Raw genomic sequence first — 14,726 nt, 5'->3', positions numbered from 1 at the left:
GCTCTCTTCGGCAGCACATATACTAAAAATTTTGAGGTAATTGAAGATTCACATGTATTTTTAAGAAATAATAATAATTAATAATAATAATACCTTATATACAATATCGTATTGGGATATTGGCACTGATACAGTCAAGATACCAAACAATTTCTCCACCACAGGATCCTTCATGTTGCCTTTTTTGTGGGCATAATCACTCCTATCTTACTCTCATCCCCTACTGAACCTCTGATAGCCACTAATCTATTTCTATTTCATTACTATAATTTTGCCATTTCACGAATATTACATAAATGGAATGATATATTTTGTATTCTTTTGGTATTAGCTATTTTCCCACATTAGAATTCCTTGGAGATTCATCCAGATTGTTGTATATATCAATATTCCATTTCTTTTTATTATTGAGGAATAATCCGTGGTATGAATGTAAAGTTTGTTTAGCCATTCACTCACCGAAAAAGAGCTGTGTTGTTTCCAGTTTTAGACTACTGTGATTAAGCTGCTGCAGGATTTGTATACAGGATTTTGTGAACATAGGTTTTCATTACTTTGGGTTGTATGTGCTCAGTAGGGCAATTACTAGGTTGTATGGCAGCTGGATACTTAGTTTTTTTAAGAAATTACCAAACTGTTTGCCAGAGTGGTTGTACCACGTTACACTCCACCCACCAGTGTATGAGTAATCCAGTTTCTCTTTACATCCTCACTAGTATTTGCTGTTGTCACTATTTTTTTTATTTTAGCCATTCCAATAAATGTGTATTGATATATAAATGTGGTTTAATTTGAATTTTTAAGTTGCCAGTGACATTTAACATTTTTTCATGTGCTTGTTTTCCACAAGTATATTTTCTTTGGTGAAATGTCAGTTAATGTCTTTTGCCTATTTTCTAATTAAATTGTTTATTGTTTACTACTCAGCTTTGACAGTTTAAAAAATATTCTGAGTACTAATCCTTTGTCAGATATGTGATTTGCAAATATATCTCTTGTCCTTATTTTTTTCTTTTAATCTTCTTAACAGGGTATTCCACAGAGCAAAAGTTTTAAGTTTTCATTAAGTTCATTTAGCCAATTTTTCTTATTTTGGATTATACCTGTTGGTATCAAATCTGAGAACTCTTTGCTTTGCCCTAGATGTCAAAGATTTGCTGATGATTTTTCTCATTGTTCCAGCACCATTTGACTAAAAAGTTATCCTTCCTGTACTGATTTTGCATCTTTGTCAAAAATTAGTTGTGCATATCTGCATGGATCGATTCTGGGTTCTTGACTCTATGATACTTATCTATCCATCTATCCCTCTGCTGTATAGTCTTCATTACTGCAGTTATACAATAAGTTTTAAAAATAGATACACTGATTCCTCTTACTCTTCTTTTGCAAAGTTTTAGAAACTATTCTGTTTCCTTTTCCTTTCCATATAAATTTTAGAAAAATCTTATTTATATCCATGAAAAATCTTGCTGGGATTTTGATAGATATTTCGTCATATATCCATTTTATTATTTTATTGGAGAGCAAGCTGTTTCATTGAGGTTTTTCTGTTGTTTTTCTGCTTAAAACTTTATTGACTTCTGTTATTGTTTCCTCCTTATTGTTTTGAGCTTATTTTGTTTTCATTTTCCTAGACTCTGAGATGGACTGCAGATTACTGATCTGAGACTTTTTATTTTTTTCTAGTATGGATTTAGGGTTCTAAATTCCCTGTAAGTACTGCTCTAGCATTATTCCCCAAATTCTAGAATATTGCATTTCTGTTATTATTCATGTCAATGTATTAATTATTTTCTTTAGACTTTCCTTTTGGCCCATGGTTTTTTAAAAGTGTGTTTAGTTTTTAAGTATTTGGAGGTTTTTGAACTTTCCCTTACTGATTTCTGGTATGATACCATTGTGGCAGGATAACAAACCATATACGACTGTGATTTTTAAAATTTTTGGAAGTTTGTTTTATGGCCTGGGATATGGTCTGTTTTCATATATGTTTCATATGGACCCCCCCCAAAAAAACTGTGTTTTCTGCTGTTATTCAGTGAACTGTTCTGTTAATGCTGATAGGATCATGTTGGTTGATGGTATTATTTAGTTCTTTATTATTCTTGCTGTGTTCTATCTAGTTGTTCATATTGTATTTTCATTTGCATCTGTTCAATGTATTTCTACTGAGAGAGAGGTAGGGTATTGAAGCCTTAAACTGTTATTATGGATTCTGGATTTGACTATTTCTACCAAGTTTTGCTTCATGTGCTTTCCAGCTCTGTTGTTAAATGCATACACATTTAGGACTGCTATGTGTTCTTGGTGAATGGATCTTTTTATCATTATATAATGTTTCTATTTTTGATAATTTTTTCTCATATTTTCTTTATCATATATTGATATATCTACTTATGCTTTCCTGTACTTAATATTTGCATGGCAAATGTTTTATTCATACTTTTACCTTACTTTCAGTCTGCCTATAACTTTATATTTGAAGTGAGTTTATTGTATATAGTATTTATTGGAGTTGTGTTTTACAATACATTTTGCCAATCTCTTTTAATTGATGTACTTACACCATTTATATTTAATATAATTATTGATATAGTAGGGCTTATATTTACCAAGTTATTTTTTATTTTCTTTTATATATATTTGGTTTTTTTTTAAGAGTTCAATTTGTCAACATATACTATAACACCCAGCGCTCATCCTGTCAGGTGCCCCTCTCAGTGCCCATCACCCAATCACCCTGTCCCCCCTGCCAACCCCCCCCTTCCACAGTCCCTTGTTCATTTCCCAGTCCCTTGTTCTGTCTCCTTCTCCGATTTTTCCCACTCATTTTCTCTCCTTTCCCCTATAATCCCTTTCACTATTTTTTATATTCCCCGTATGAGTGAAACCATATAATGTTTGTCCTTCTCCAATTGATGTACTTCACTCAGCATAATCCCCTCCAGTTCCATCCACGTTGAAGCAAATGGTGGGTATTCATCGTTTCTAATGACTGGCTAATATCCCACTGTACCCATAGACCACATCTTCTTTATCCATCAAACTGCCAGTGGACACCGAGGCTCCTTCCACAGTTTGGCTATTGTGGACATTGCTGCTATAAACATCGGGGTGCAGGTGTCCCGGTGTTTCACTGTATCTGTACTTTGGGGTAAATCCCCAGCAGTGCAATTGCTGGGTCATAGGGCAGCTCTATTTTTAACTTTTTGAGGAACCTCCACACAGTTTCCAGAGTGGCTGCACCAGTTCACATTCCCACCAACAGTGTAAGAGGGTTCCCTTTTCTCCGCATCCTCTCCAACATTTGTGTTTTCCTGCCTTGTTAATTTTCCCCATTCTCACTGGTGTGAGGTGGTATCTCATTGTGGTTTTGATTTGTATTTCCCTGATGGCAAGTGATGCGGAGCATTTCCTCATGTGCTTGTTGGCCATGTCTATGTCTTCCTCTGTGAGGTTTCTGTTCATGTCTTTTGCCCATTTCATGATGGATTGTTTGTTTCTTTGGTGTTGAGTTTAATAAGTTCTTTATAGATCTTGGAAACTAGCCCTTTATCTGCTATGTCATTTGCAAATCTCTTCTCCCATTCTGTAGGTTGTCTTGTAGTTTTGTGGACTGTTTCTTTTGCTGGGCAGAAGCTTCTTATCTTGATGAAGTCCCAATAGTTCATATTTGCTTTTGTTTCCCTTGCCTTCATGGATGTAGAAGAAGTTGCTGTGGCCAAGTTCAAAAAGGATGTTGCCTGTGTTCTCCTCTAGGGTTTTGATGGAATCTTGTCTCACATTGAGATCTTTCATCCATTTTGAGTTTATTTTTGTGTCTGGTGTAAGAGAATGGTCTAGTTTCATTCCCCTGCATGTGGATGTCCAATTTTCCCAGCACCATTTATTGAAGGGACTGTCCTTTTTCCAGTGGATAGTCTTTCCTGCTTTGTCGAATATTAGTTGACCATAGAGTTGAGGGTCCACTTCTGAGTTCCCTATTCTGTTCCATTGATCTATGTGTCTGTTTTTGTGCCAGTACCACACTGTCTTGATGACCACAGCTTTGTAGTACACCCTAAAATCTGGCATTGTGATACCCCTGGTGCTGGTTTTCTTTTTTAATATTCCCCTGGCTATTTGGGGTCTTTTCTGATTCCACACAAATCTTAAAGTGACTTGTTCCAACTCTCTGAAGAATGTCCATGGGATTTTGATAGACATTGCATTGAATGCATAAATTTCCCTGGGTAGCATTGACATTTTCACAATATTTATTCTTTTAATCCATGACCATGGGTATTTTTCCACCTCTTAGTGTCTTCTCAGTTTATTTCACAAGTGTTCTGTAGTTTTTTTTAATAATTAATTTATTTTTTATTGGTGTTCTAATTTGTCAACATACAGAATAACACCCAGTGCTCATCCCGTCAAGTGCCCCCCTCAGTGCCCACCACCCAGTCACCCCCACCCCCCGCCCTCCTCCCCTTCCACAGTTCATTTCCCAGAGTTAGGAGACTTCCATGTTCTGTCTCCCTTTCTGATATTTCCTACCCATTTCTTCTCCCTTCCCCTCTATTCCCTTTCACTATTATTTATATTCCCCAAATGAATGAGACCATATAATGTTTGTCCTTCTCCGATTGACTTATTTCACTCAGCATAATACCCTCCAGTTCCATCCACGTCGAAGCAAATGGTGGGTATTTCTCATTTCTAATGGCTGAGGAATATTCCATTGTGTACATAAACCACATCTTCTTTATCCATTCATCTTTCGATGGACACCGAGGCTCCTTCCACAGTTTGACTATTGTGGACATTGCTGCTATAAACATCGGGGTGCAGGTGTCCCAGCGTTTCATTGCATCTGTATCTTTGGGGTAAATCCCCAGCAGTGTTCTGTAGGTTTTAGGGTATAGATCCTTTACCTCTTTGGTTAGGTTTATCCCTAGGTATCTTATGCTTTGGGTGCAATTGTAAATGGGATTGGCTCCTTAATTTCTCTTTCTTCAGTCTCATTGTTAGTTTATATAAATGCCACTGATTTCTGGGCATTGATTTTGTATCCTGCCACACTGCCAAATTGCTGTATGAGTTCTGGCAATCTTGGGGTGGAGTCTTTTGGGTTTTCTATGTACAGTATCATGTCATCTGCAAAGAGGGAGAGTTTGATGACTTCTTTGCCAATTTGAATGCCTTTAATGTCTTTTTGTTGTCTGATTGCTGAGGCTGGGACTTCTAAGACTATGTTGAATAGCAGTGGTGAGAGTGGACATCCCTGTCGTTTTCCTGATCTTAGGGGAAAGGCTCCCAGTGTTTCCCCATTGAGAATGATATTTGCTGTGGGCTTTTCGTGGATGGCTTTTAAGAGGCTGAGGAATGTTGCCTCTATCCCTATACTCTGAAGGGTTTTGATCAGGAATGGATGCTGTATTTTGTCAAATGCTTTCTCTGCATCTATTGAGAGGATCCTATGGTTCTTGTTTTTTCTCTTGTTTATGTGATCTATCACGTTGACTGCTTTACCAGTGTTGAACTAGCCTTGCATCCCGGGGATAAAACTCACTTGGTCATGGTGAATAATCTTCATGTACTCTTGGATCCTATTGGCTAGTATCTTGGTGAGAACTTTTGAATCTCTGTTCATCAGAGATATTGGTCTATGATTCTCCTTTTTGGGGTTGTTTCTTTGTGCTTCCTCTTTCTTTTATGGGGTCCCCCTTAATATTTCTTGCAGATCTGGTTTGGTGGTCACATATTCTTTCAGTTTCTGCCTATCTTGGAAGCTCTTTATCTCTCCTTCTATTCTGAATGAGAGCCTTGCTGGATAAAGTATTCTTGGCTGCATGCTCTTCTCATTTAGGGCCCTGAATATATCCTGCTGCCCTTTCTGGCCTGCCAGGTCTCTGTGGAGAGGTCTGCTGTTAGTCTAATATTTCTCCCCATATAAGTTAGGGATCTCTTGTCACTGCTTTAAGAACTTTCTCTTTGGAATTTGCAAGTTTCACTATTAAATGTTGAGGCGTTGAACGGTTTTTATTGATTTTAGGGGGGGATCTTTCTATCTCCTGGATCTGAATGCCTGTTTCCCTCCCCAAATTAGGGAAGTTATCAGCTATGATTTGTTCAAATATGCTTTCTGGCCCTCTGGCTCTCTCGGTGCCCTGTGGAACCCCAATTATATGTAGATTTTTCCCCTGAGGCTGTCATTTATTTCCTAACCTTTGGTGGAGTCTTTGGTTTTGGAATCAAGGTTTTGTGGCCTCATAGAACGAGTTTCCTCGTTCCTCATAGGTCTTTTAATTGTTTTTCTCTGTTTTCCTCAGCTTCTTTCCTTGCCATCAACTTGTCTTCTATGTTGCTCACTCTTTCTTATATCTCATTAACCCTCGTCATTAGGACCTCCAGTTGGGATTGTATCTCATTTAATTGATTTTTAATTTTGGTCTGATATAATCTAAATTCTGCAGTCACAAAGTCTCTTGATTCCTTTATGCTTTTTTCCAGAGCCACCAGTAGCTTCATAATTGTGCTTCTAAATTGACTTATGACGTCGGATTGGAATCCATATTCTGTAATTCTGTGGCAGAGAGTACTGTTTCTTGTTCTTTCTTTTGTGGTGAGTTCTTCTTTCTAGTCATTTTTCTCAGTGCAGAGTGGCTGTATGAGAGGGCTGCATCAAAAATATCAGCCACGACCTAAGTAAATTTCACCGTAGATGATTCGGATAAGGTCAGAGACCAGAAATTGAAAACAAAGAGAACAAAATAAAATAAAAGGATCACTAAAGCGGAAAACAAATTTTAAAACAAAGTAGTAAAAAATAATAGTCCAAGAATCCCCAAAAAGAAGAGAATAAAAGAAAGAAAAGAAAAGGAGAAGACAAAAAGGTGGGGTGGGTGGAAGATGGTGGTGGTGATGAAGTTGTAATGGAGGAGGAATGTAGTCTACCTGAGGGGTCCTAGAGGGTGATCCTCTGTGTTCTGAGTATTAAGTTCTGTATGTTAGAAGATGCTCAGTCCCAAATTTATATAAACCAGCAATACCTGTAGAAGGCCCCAACATTGACCTCAGGAACATAAATGAGATAAAAGAAGGGGGCAGAATGAGAATGAGGAACCTCACAGAATGAAACAGCACAGTATACCACTTGGCTCTGGGTGCTGCTGGTCATGTTTTAGAAGGTATTAACTTCTGCTATTGTAGAGCAAAAGGAGGCAGAGAAAACAAAAAACACAAAACAAGAAATGTAAATTGTATATCTCCCCCAAATTAAGTATGTTGAAGGGATTCTAGAAGTGGAAAATATATCTAGGACTTGTCATTGTAGAAATATGAAAGTCAAAAAGGAAGAAACTTATAAATGAAGAGATGATAAAATATTGTAGTTAAGGTGAGAAAAGAGAAAAAATTGGATATTTATAGTCTGATATAAAAACCAGTTGTACTGGAAAAAAGGGGGAAAACAAAAAAGGAGAGGTACCTTCTGGTTCAATATACTGTAAGTCCCTCGACTTCCCCTGGAGCTTTCCAGCGCTGCTGGGTCCAGACCTCGCGCTTCCCTGTCCTTGCAGCAGGTCTCTGGGGGAGCGGCTGCTGTGCTGACTCTCAGGTGTGTGCACCTGGGGATATGCGCCCTGGCCCCCCCATGCCGGGCTCAGTGGGAGCTGTTGACCCGGTGAGGCCCCTGTCCCTTTGGGTCCAACCTTCCCGGGCACAGGGTGACACCAGGAGGAACAACCACACTGGCAGCAGCCAGGTCTCCAGCCCTGGAGTCAGCTACCCCAGTAACCACCACAGCTCCCAGTCCGCACTGGCCTGGGTGCTCTTGGGGTGAGGGCACTGACCTGTACAGCTGGGGGGTGCCCTTTGGCAGGAGGGTCCTCACTGTCCTGTGTCCCCCTCTCCCCCAACAGGCAGGAGAGTCCCCTCCATCCTGTGCCTTCCCCTCCCCCCACCTACAGGAGGGTCCCCCACATCCTGTGCCCTCCTATCCCCCACCCTCCCAGGGAACCACAGGATGGGGGCTGTGTCCCCCGGGCCCTGGGATCCGGGGCCTGCGCTGCTGGAATAGCGCTCCCAGGGCGACGCCTGAAGGCAGGAGGATGCAGCCCCCTCCCTGGAGGGATTCCCCCCTCCCCCTGCCGCCACCGACCAGTTTCTCCTGGAGCCCCCCCCACCCCGCCCTTTACTGAGACCCCTGCGGTGTGGGTGCGCTGTCCCAGGGCCCCTCCTCTGACAGTGACCCCAGGGACGGGAGGTCCCCCCGCACCCCCGGGTCCCCCTCCCTGTCCCTCTTCCCTCCTGGGCCCCCGAGTCCTCACTGAGCCCTTTCCCTCCGGGAGGAGGTAAAGTCCCCGGGTCTCCGGGGGGGGTCTCCTTTCCCCAGGCTCCTCTCCGCCCCCCTCCGGGTAGGGCTCTCCTGTCCCCGGGCCCCCCTCCCCCATCCTCTCCGGGTGGGGCTTTCCTGTCCCCAGGCTCCCCTCCCCTAGCCCCTCGGGTGGGGCTCTCCTGTCCCCGGGCCCCCCTCCCCCATCCTCTCCGGGTGGGGCTCTCCTGTCCCCAGGCTCCCTTCTCCCCTGCCCCTCCGGGTGGGGCTCTCCTGTCCCCAGGCTCCCCTCCCCCCCATCCCCTCCGGGTGGGGCTCTCCTGTCCCCAGGCTCCCCTCCTCACCTCCCCTCTGGGTGGGGCTCTTCTGTCCCCAGGCTCCCCTCCCCCCTCCCCTCTGGGTGGGGCTCTCCTGTCCCCAGGCTACCCTCCCCCCCAGCCCGGCTCCTCGGGCCCCCTCCCCCATTGGGTCCTTGTTTATTTTATTTCCCCCCTTCCTACCTGGTTAGAAGTGCAGACCCTCCTCTCTGTCACCCTGGCACTTCTCTCTTTACATCTCAGGTGGAATCGGCAGGTGTTCAGGATGGAGTGACCGTCATGCAGGTGATTGGGGGGTGGGTGAGGTAAGGACCCTGCTCCTCTGCCTTCTTGCCTTGCCCTAGAATAATTATTTTAATGCACTTTTGGGTTCAATTTACCCTTATTTTTATTTATTTATTTTTTACTTTTTTAATTTTAATTCATTTTGTCAACATATAACACCCAGTGCTCATCCCATCAAGTGCCCCCCTCAGTGCCCATCACCCAGCTACCCCATTCTCCCACTCACCTCCCCTTCTGCAACCCTTTGTTTGTTTCCCAGAGTTAGGAGTCTCTCATGGTTTGTCTCCCTCTCTAATTTTTCCCACTCAATTCCTCTACTTTCTCTTACAATCTCTTTCACTATTTCTTATGTTCCACATATGAGTGAACTCTTATTTTAGTAATAAATTTTACATTCATGTTCATCAGGGATATTGGCCTGTAACTCCCCATTTTATTGAACTATTTGTCTGATTTTCAAATCAAGTTAATACTGGCCTCATAGAAGGAGGTGGGAATTTTCCCTTCCAGTTTTACTTTTTGGAATGGATTGAGAAGAATAGATGGTAAGTCTACTTTAGATGTCTGGTACAATTTTCCGGGGAAGCCATCTGATCCTGGACTTTTGCTTCTTGGTAGATTTTTGATTACTGATTCAATTTCTTTGCTTGTCACTAGTCTGCTTAAATTTTCTATTTCTTTCTGTTTCAGTTTTGGTAGTTTGTAGATTTCTAGGAATTTGCCCATTTTTTCTAGGTTGCCCTGTTGGTTGGCATGTGATCTTTCATAATTTTTTTTATGATTATTGTATTTTTTGTGTTGTTGGTTGTGATCTGTCCTCTTTCATTCATGATTTTATTCATCTGGGATCTCTGTTTCTTTTTCTTAACTCTGATTAGGGATTTATCAATTTTATCAATTCTTTCAATGAACCAGCTCTCAGTGTCATTGATCTGTTCTACTGTTTTTTCTTTGTTTCTGTATCATTTATTTCTGCTCTAATCTTTCTTATTTCCCTTCTTCTGTTGACTGGAGGCTTTATTTCCTGTTCCTTTTTTACCTTAAGTTAAGGTTAGGTTGTATATTGGAGACTTTTATTGCCTCTTGGGTGAGTCCTGTATCACAATATACTTCCCTTTTAGGATTGCCTTCTCTGCATCCCAAAGGTTTTGGATTATCCTGTTTTCCTTTTCATCAGTTTCCACGTACTTAATTCCCTGGTTAATTTATTCATTCTTTAGTGGGATGTTCTTTATCTTTATGTATTTGTGGTGTTTTCCAGATTTTTTCCTGTGGTTGATTTCTAATTTCATAATGTTGTGGTCTGAAAATATATGATGTGATCTTGGTCTTTTGTACTTGTTGAGGGCTCATTTATGACCCAATATGTGATCTATTCTGGAGAATGTTCCATGTGCACTCAAAAAGATTGTGTATTCTCTTGCTTTAGGATGAAATGTTCTGAATATATCTGTTAAGTCCATCTGGTCCAATGTGTCATTCAAAACCATTGTTTCATTGTCAATTTTCTGTTTAGATGATCTGTCCATTCCTGTGAGTGGGGTGTTCCTCTGCTATTATTGTATTATTATCAATGAATTTCTTTGTTATTAATTGATTAATTGTAATTAATTGATTAATTTTTTACAAGTTGCAGGCATAAATATTATATACTTGTTAGATATTATTGATGGATAGACCCTTAATTATGCTATAACACACTCCATCTCTTGTTACAGTCTTTGCTTTAAAATCTAGTTTGTCTGATATAAGTATGGTGCTCTGGCTTTCTTGGACATCCATTATCATGATAGATGTTTCTCCATTCCCTCTCTTTCCTTTTTTTTTTGTATATTTTTTATTGGAGTTCAATTTGCCACCATATACTATAACACCCAGTGCTCAGCCCATCAAGTATCTCTTTAGTGCCCATCACCCAGTCACCCTATTCCCCCGCCCACTTCCCTTTCCCAGAGTTAGGAGTCTCTCATGTTCTGTCTCCCTCACTGATAGTTCCCACTCATTTTCTCTCCTTTCCCCTTTATTCCCTTTCACTGTTTTTTATATTCCCCAAATGAATGAAACCATGTAATGTTTGTCCTTCTCCAATTGACTTACTTCACTCAGCATAATACCCTCCAGTTCCAGCCATGTCGAAACAAATGGGGGGTATTTGTCGTTTCTGATGTCTGAGTAATATCCCATTGTATATATAGACCACATCTTCTCTATCCATTCACCTTCCAATGGACATCGAGGCTCCATTCCCTCTCTTTCCATCTGCAGTTGTCTTAGTTCTAAAATTAGTCTCTTGTGGGCTGCGTATAGATGGTCTTTTTTTTAATCCATTCTGATACCCAAGGTTTTTGATTGGAGTATTAAGTCCATTTACATTCAGAGTGATTATTGAAGATAGTGCCATTGTGTTATGTGTAAAGTTGGAGTTTCTGGTGATGTTCTCTGTTTCTTCCTAGTCTTTGTTGCTTTTGGTCTTTTTTTCCCCTACTCAAAGTCTCCCTTAATATTTCTTGCAGGGCTGGGTTGATACACTTTTAAGTGTTCACAAACTCCTTTAATTTTTGTTTGTCTGGGAAGCTCTTTATCACTCCTTCTATTTTAAATGACAGCCTTGCTGAATAAAGCATTCTTGGCTGCATATTTTTCCCATTCAGCACATGAATATATCCTGCCATTTTTTTCCTGGCCTGCCAAGCAGGAAGATAGATCTGCTGCAAACTCAATGTGTCTTCCCTTGTAGGTTAAGAACTTCTTTTGCCTTGGTACTTTCAAGACTCTTTCCTTGTCTATTTTTTTAACTTGACTATGATATGTCTTAGTGATCACCAGCTTTGTTTAATTTAATGGGAGTTCTCTGTGCTTCTTGGATTTTGATGTCTGTTTTCTTCACCAGAACAGGAAAGTTTTCAGCTCTAATTTGCCAGAATAATCTTCTTCCCTTTTTTCTCTTTCTTCATCTTCTGGGATTCCTATCATATTAATGTCATTATGTTTTAATAAGTTGCTGAGTTACCTAAGACTATCTTCATGATCCTTTATCTTTGTTTCCCTCTTCTTTTCAGCTTCATCATTTCCCATTATTTTATCTCTCTATCACTGGTTCATTCCTCTGATTTGCCTCTCCTCATTGTTATGGCATCCATTCTGCTTTGCCTCTCCACTATAGCATTATTAATTTTGGACTGATTAGATTTTAGTTCTTTTACCTCTATAGTAAGGGATTATCTAGTGTTTTCTCTATGTTTTTTTTCCAAGCCCAGTTGGTATCCTTATCATTGTTTGATTTATTTATTTATTTATTTATTTATTTATTTATTTATTTATTTTTATTTTCTTATTTATTTATTTATTTTTAAAGATTTTATTTCTTTATTCATGAGAGACACACACAGAGAGAGGCAGAAACATAGGCAGAGGGAGAATCAGGCTCCATGCAGGGAGCCTGATGTGGGACTTGATCCTAGGACCCCAGGATCATGCCCTGAGCCAAAAGCAGATGCTCAACTACTGAGCCACCCAGGTGTCCCTTGTCTGGCTTCTTTTAAAATATTTTCTTAATCATTATAATTTGCAAATTTAGTTATAATATGTCTTGGTGTCCATCTGCTTTTGTTGATTCTGCTGGGGTTTCTCTGTGCCTCCTGAATCTGGATATCTGTTTACTTCTCCAGATTAGGGAAGTTTTCAGCTATTATTTCTTCAAACACATTTTCTGCCCTACTTTCTTTCTCTTCTTCTTTTGGGATTCCTATAATAAGAATGTTATTAAATTCAGTGGAGTCACTGAGTTCCTTAAGTCTATTCTCATTTTGTGCAATTCTTTTCTCTTTTTTTTAACCTTGATTACTTTCCATTACTCTTTTAAGTCACTGATTCTTTCCTCTTCTTTTCCATCCTGCTGTTCATTCCTTTTTTAAAAAAAGGTTTTATTTATTTATTCATGAGATACAGAGAGAGAGAGAGAGAGAGAGAGAGAGAAAGGCAGAGACACAGGCAGAAGAAAAAGCAGGCTCCATGCAGGGAGCCCAACGTGGGACTCGATCTGGGGTCTCCAGGATCACGCCCTGGGCTGAAGGCAGCACTAAACCGCTGAGCCACCCAGGCTGCCCTGTTCATTCCATTAAACATGTTTCTTATTTAATGTATTGTGTCTGTTTATCTCTGCTATGTTATTCCTTATTCTGTTAAAGGACTCATGCATACCTTCCACTCTCTTCTGAAGTCCAGTGGGTATTCTTATGATCATTGCTTTAAGCTCTCTATCACACATATTACTTATACGTGGTTCAATTAGATTTTTGGCTATGGCCTTGTCCTGTTCTTTCATTTGGGATAAATCTCTCTGTCTTGTCATTTTGTCTGCTTCTCTGTGTCTGTTTCTCTGTGTTAAGAAAGTCAGCTCTTTCATCTGCTCTTGAAGCCAGTGATTTTATGAAGAAGAGGTTTTGAAGTGCCCTACAGTGCAATGTCCCCTCTTCACCAGAACCTGGCCCTTTAGAGTATCTTATATGTGTTGCTTATGCCTTGTTGTTTTGTCTGAGTCAGTTTTCCTTTCCGTGCAGTCATCTGCATTGATGCTCTGTTGTAGGCTGAACTTGCTGTCTACAGCATTAGTGGAAAACAGGCTGGCCAGCTCTAGGAGGGCATGCCCTATGGAGAACTTGGGAGCAGGGTGGTGGTGTTGGCAAAATTTGTCCTGGGCCAATAGTCATATGCCAGACCCCCTGAAGCTTTGCGGTTGCTGGAGGTTTTGTGTAGCTTGGTACACAAAGCAGAGCATTGTACATGACAGTGCCTGTGGGTGCCAGGCTGAGCAGGCTTGTGATGACCCCTAGAAGCATGTGGCTGAAGGTGGCAAGCAACAGAAGCTAGGGTTGCACTGCTGGGCATGACATGGTGGATATGAAAGGTGTGTATTGACTGCTGTGCACCTGGCCGTTGGATGGACTGCCTGCACAGCTTTAACAAGATTGCCTGAGCCCAGGGCTGAAGCCAGCAGGATTGGAGTGGGTAAGTTAGTCAACCTTGTGAGTTTGATGCACTGTTAATGGGTTAGGTAGCAATGTCTGTGCAGCCTTACTTCCTGCAAGTGTCTCTGTGTTTATGCTGTAGTGTAAAGGAGGAAATGGTGCCTTCTAGATCCCTCATTTTCAAAGTCCCCCAACACCCTGTGAAATCAGTAGGAACAAATCTATCTCCTGTTTGCCCTTGGCATTGTGTAAACTGCCATTTTTATGATGCCTCTCCATGCAATCTGCTGTCTCTTCAAGAGTAGTTACCCAGCTATCACCTTCCCTGCTAGCCCAGGGCAGTCAGCTGGCTTTTAAAGCTCCAGGTTCCAAGTCCCGCTGGGTATACAAACCATGGAATTCAGTCCCTCTGGTTTTAAAGCCAAATGTTATAGGGATTAAGCTTTTCCATGTGAGCTCGCTGGTGCAAGAGCCCACTTCTCTGCCCTCTCTGTGCACAGAGCTCACTCCCTCTTATGGGTAGCCTCCCTCTGCCTTTCTGATCTTCCTTTTAATTAATTCCTTTTGAATTAATATCTACTGTATCAGTGATCTATGCTACATAACAAATTAACAGGTTAAAACAACACCCATTTCTGTAGATCAGAAGTCTATGCTGAAATCAAGGTGCTGTCTGGGCTGCACTCTCATCTGTATGTCTTAGGGAAGAATCTCTTTCCAAGTTCATTTAGGTCATTGGCAGGATTTTGTTCCTTGCATTTTTAGGAGTAAGGTCAGTGTTTACTTGCTAGATGCCAGCCAAAGGATGCTCTTTATTTGCTTTGAAAGACTTCCTGAATT

Source organism: Canis lupus, chromosome 1 (genome assembly GCF_011100685.1).
Source record: "Canis lupus familiaris isolate Mischka breed German Shepherd chromosome 1, alternate assembly UU_Cfam_GSD_1.0, whole genome shotgun sequence".
Lineage (NCBI taxonomy): Eukaryota > Metazoa > Chordata > Mammalia > Carnivora > Canidae > Canis > Canis lupus.
The sequence above is the reverse complement of the archived record's forward strand: the minus strand, read 5'-3'. Positions refer to the sequence as shown.